Source organism: Cariama cristata, unplaced genomic scaffold, assembly GCF_000690535.1.
Source record: "Cariama cristata isolate BGI_N322 unplaced genomic scaffold, ASM69053v1 scaffold5654, whole genome shotgun sequence".
Lineage (NCBI taxonomy): Eukaryota > Metazoa > Chordata > Aves > Cariamiformes > Cariamidae > Cariama > Cariama cristata.
The window spans coordinates 397-5,469 of NW_009612248.1; the positions used below are offsets into that span (position 1 = coordinate 397).

Here is a 5,073-nt window from a genome sequence, read left to right on the forward strand (position 1 = left end):
GGTGTAAATCCGTGAAGTAAGACCGGTGTGACCCAATGCTATGGCTTCTCTGTCAGGACACCTTACCATTCCTCCTTCCTTCAGCCTCCCATCCCAGCTGTATTTAAAATCCCCTTAATGTTGTGGCACATGTCAGAATAGGGGTTTCTCAGAAAAAGTGTGTCATAAACACACTTTAATCCTTTTGGGCCATATTCAGCTTGGTCAGTGTTTTGGAATCAGTAGGTTCAGGACGTGTCGCTACAACGGCAGGAGCGCCTGTGTGCAGGAACGTGGCACTGCTGCGCTTCTGACACTTAGCGTGGATTCACAGTCACAGCCTGCACACCGCATGCGGAGCTGACTTTTTCAGTCTTCTCAGGGCTTTCACTTCAGTCTTCTCACTTTGGACAGCATGTGGATGCAGTTGTGTTGCTTTACTAGGCTTGGCTTACTCTTCCAATTACTTTACACCTCCTCTCTGTGCTGTTTAGGGCAAGCTGTTCTCATTGCAGAGATTATCTGGCATTGATTTAGCAGTGGGAAGTGGATTTTCTTGGTGTTCAGACTGAAGCTTGCTAATGCACAGCATGTTCCTGTTAATGGTGCGATGCTCTGGGGAGGAGACAGGACAGAGAGAGTCGTGTGTACGTGTGTGTGTGTGTGTGTGTGCACCGGCACACCCCCTCCAGGCAAGGGAGGGACTCATCTGCGGAGATGTTTTATGCTTCGATCAGACAAGTCTTGACATGTGTGCTTCATTAGCAGGCTCAGCGCTGGGTATGCAGTGATGCAGTGCAGTAGCTTGTTGTCACAGGCAGTAGTAAGTACGGCAGAAACGTTGTGATGCTGGCTTTTCTTTTTGACAGTCTGTCAGTCAGAGCGCAATGTGGAGCACTTGCCCAGGCAGCGTTTAATGGTACACCTCTTACATGTACCTGTAGTTACATCAATGTTTGCTTCTGTCCTGTAAAACCGAGCTAATTCAGAATATGGGTAAGTGTAATGTGATGAGAATGGCTGGCACAACTATTTCCATATTCACGTTGAATAATGTAACTTTAAGCTCAGTACAGATATTCACCATATAGCAGTGAATGCAGGAAAAAATATCCCAAATGTGATGTTGTAGCATTCTGGAAAAAAGGTGATCTGAGGTCATCAGTTTTGCTAGCTGCCTCCTGGCCAAGAAAGTAGCCAAAGGCGATGCTTTGGTAGGGCGGTTTAGAGGGTGGTAGACTGTGTAAGTGTGTCAGGAATTTTTAACAATATTTACTACTTATTTTGTATATTGGAAAAAATACACAGTTCTATCGTGAAAATAGTGAAATCACTTTGGTTTAAAATCTTTTCATGTGTAACATAAATTCTTTAAGATCCAGTCATGCCATTTAAGCATGTTTTGCAGGACAATGCAAACGTTCTGTCATTGCAAATGATTTTGATTTTTTTTTTTTTGGTGCATTTCCTTTGTTACTGCTGCTAGGTCTCTCTAGGTCTGAAAACCTCTGAAGAAGTATCAGTAAGGCTAGATGAGCTTCTTGTGTCTGTGCCTCCTTGCTTATTTTACATGTACTTCTACACCAAAGTAGTTTATTTTATAATACTTTTAGGTCTGCAGTGACATAAGATCTTACCTTTTCTGAGACTCCAGCCTCCCAAGAGCTATGAACTTGCTTGTTAGGTGCAGTATGTCCTCCTCCTGGCTGTTACTTTGCTTCAGTTTCACTGGGAAGCAAGCGTGCCGCCAACTGCCAGAGGGATTTATGGCCCTTCCTATCCATTTGGCAATCCATATGTGCCGTGGAGGGAGCAGTCTCTGCTCAGTTTTCTAATGCGTGGTGGCAGAGGTCATGTACGCGAGCTGTCATTACTCTACACATCAGAAACCTTCAGTGCTTTGTAAGGCGTAGGTGACTGCTCCTCCGGCAGTGCATGTGGATTTGGTGGGCAGAGTATTTTCCTCATCTGCACTTTCATCTGAGTTGATCTTTTCACATCTCCTTGATATGCACCTGAAGTAATGGCAGCGTTTCCTGCAGGCTAGGAAGCTATCGTGCTGTCATTGCACCCGTGCTGCCTTGTACATCCTCTCCTGTGAGGCACAGAAGAAGGAAGCTGGCTGAGATGGACTTGACTCAGGAAAGCTGAAAACTGTTGACAAACAATGCCTAGCACTTTGAGGAATTACAGGACCTGCAGTCACGCTTCAGCGTATTGTCAGGCTGCGGCTAATCCGTGCTGGTAAAGTGAGGACTTTTTATTGACCGGGGAAATGCACAGATTGCTGTTGGCAGCTGATGATTCCTTGTAGTTGAGGAGGCTGAAATTTTTGTCTCTGCCTGCTGCACCTGGTCACAGGGATTAACTACCTGGGCCGCAGCAGAAAGACACAGCTTCAGCACTTTCCGCCCCGCGCTGAGCCCTGTGGCTAACCTTGTGGTAGGCAGGCTGTGAGGAGCACATCAGCGCACCGCTCATCTAGGCTGGCGCATCTCCCAGGTTTTACGCTTTAAAGCACCAGATGAGCATGGATGTAGGCACTTGGCTGTTTACTGTCCCATGGGAGCAATGGTCTTGCAGCCTTGACAACTGAAGGTTGGTTTGAGATTAGTTAATAACTGCCTGCTTCTCTTTTCGACCTCACGAAAGGCTTGTGATGTGAGCACAAAAGTGGCGTCTCTCTTCCCTGTCCCCCTCCCATCAGGTGATCTAATGAAATGTATGAGTCTTCCATACAAACCTGGCCGTTCTTAACTCTCCTGTGGTTGTGTGAAGAGAATTTCAAGACCTATGGCTTAAAGATACGATAGGAAGTTGCATTAATTGATTCAGTCGGACAGCTCCAGAAGTTCAGGTAAGATGAAGCAAGGCTGCAGCATAGCTTGCGTGATGCTTCCCACGTGAAACCATAGCTTGATCCAGCCAGTGACAACATCTAGCTAAGGTTAACATTTTACGGAAAGATACCTCTTTCCTGGACAGACCAGTAAATAGAAATGAGCTGTGGTGTACCTATCCCAGAGCACCTTTTTTCCGACCCTTCCTTGTTTCAGGGATCAGCTTCCCAAAGCAACATCTGCAGGCAGTCAGCAGAAGATGCACATTCTCTGCAACTTGAGTGCGGGTGTTGCCACATGTGTCATTACTGACATCAGCTGCTAAGAATAGTGTGTTAGGAGGGGCTAAACAGCCATTCATCTGCAGGTCAGTGCAGCTTTTGTCTTTTATGTTACGGAAAACATAAATATCAGCTCACCCAGACTGGAGGAAGGAAGATCAATTGAAACATTTTTAGATTGTTTTGGTTTTTTTTTTTTTTTAGGAGGCAGAACAAAACTATGTCTGTGCCATTTGTGTGACTATACATGGTAAAAACCAGTGTGAGCTGGGTTAATGAGTCTTGCAGCCTATCTTCTTCATGAAACTGATTATAACATCCTTAGGTATTACAGCAGAATTCTGGGATGGTTCCCGTTTTATAATTTCATTTATGCTAGAGATACCAAACAGAAAAATGAAAAGATAATGCGGTGGGAAAAAATAAGGATGGAAAACATGTTCATGGGAGGTATGAGGACTGTTTCTAAATGTGATTTATTAAAAAGATATGCTAGGTGTGATAGATGGGATGAAGTTGCAAAATATCTTGGGATATAGAGATAAGAATGTTATCTTATTTAAAATGTTGATGAGGCCTTATAAAAAGCAATACTGTGGAAATATTTGACCTTGGTATGTAGTCAAGGTATTACAGCTTGTTAACTCTCTGATAAACTGCTCTGGAATTTGGTTGACCTGTTCTAAAAATGTGGTCATCCAAGCATGTAAAACAAAGGGCAGAAGGGAGTGTAGTTGCTGGTGTTCTTGGAAAGATTGGATTTCACTGAAGAATAAATACAGCCAAAAAGTGTCCTTGTGCAAGGAATTTCTCTGTTTTGAAAGGCTCAGCATAGGGAAGGTGTTTGAATGCAGCCCCCTGCCATTTGGTACCGCAGTTTATCAATCCAGCATCTGTCACTGCACATCTTCCTTGCTGCTGTTACTGCTGAAGAATTACTGGTCTTCCTGCAGGTCACGGTTGAAAACGCCATGGTGAACACTTTGAAAGGCATTAGGCCCACCAGAAATGCTGATGTAGGTCAGCCTGGCTGCCTGCGTTTGCTGTTTATGGATTTGTCCCTCAGCAGAGTACCTTGGAAAGCCAGCTGGTTTTTGTACGCGTGCAGATTGAACATCTGGGTCACAGGCAGGCACGTGAAAAGTTCTCCTGCTTTTTGAGGGACTTGCGTCCAAACTGCTCTTAAAATCTATGGCGTGTCAGGTACACAAAGGGTAACTTGGGCTGAAGGGGACTGAAGAGGTCTTGCGTCCACCCGTCTGGTCCCGTCTCCCACTCGTGGCAAGGGCAGCAGTGAGACCAGACCAGGCTTTTTGGGGCTTTTTGCAGTCATGTCTTGAAAATTACTGATCCTAACAAAGCATCCGGCAATGTCAGCGTTCTTTCTGCTAGCCTGGGTTTATCAAGAAGCTGAAATGCAGATGAAGCAATGTATAGGGTGTGATAATGGTCAGTTTGGTTGATTTTCATCGTGTTACTGGCTCATTGGTTTTCTTTATTTGTTCTATTATGTGACTTGGTCATGATAACACAGGCGAGCTGCATGCACGGACTGGAGTCATCCAGACTTTTCCCTGACCTTTTAGGAGGGGTGCTTGGCAGACAATATTTAGGTCTTATTTCTAAGAATAGCAAGGTAGATACACATTTGTAAATACTAATCAGAATGGGGGGGGGGGGGGGGGGGGGAGAGGAGAGGAGTTACTGGGAGAGTTAAGCAGTGTAAAATTTCTTTGAGTAATTTAGTGAATGTTGTGTAGTCTAGACATAAAAAATACTGATACCATCTTTAAATACAGACGTCATCATCCTTGTATAGAATATTCCTTTCAGGCAAAAGTCTGGTTTTATTTGCTGTGAAAATGCTTCTCAATATACTGATTTGTTATGGCCTTTTGGCAGAGTATGGCGGAAGGGCTAGATTTATATAGCTGGTATAAATTGCTGCATCTCTTCTTGTTGGTGCAAAATTC

At 44.4% G+C, this 5,073-nt stretch overlaps 1 protein-coding gene across 1 annotated transcript in view; it reads left to right on the forward strand.

Moving 5' to 3' along the window:
- The window catches only part of GAS6 (growth arrest-specific 6), a gene marked incomplete at its 5' end in the record, with an annotated part of 42,094 nt that overhangs the window by 392 nt on the left and 36,629 nt on the right, over nt 1-5,073 (forward strand). The window lies entirely within an intron of this gene.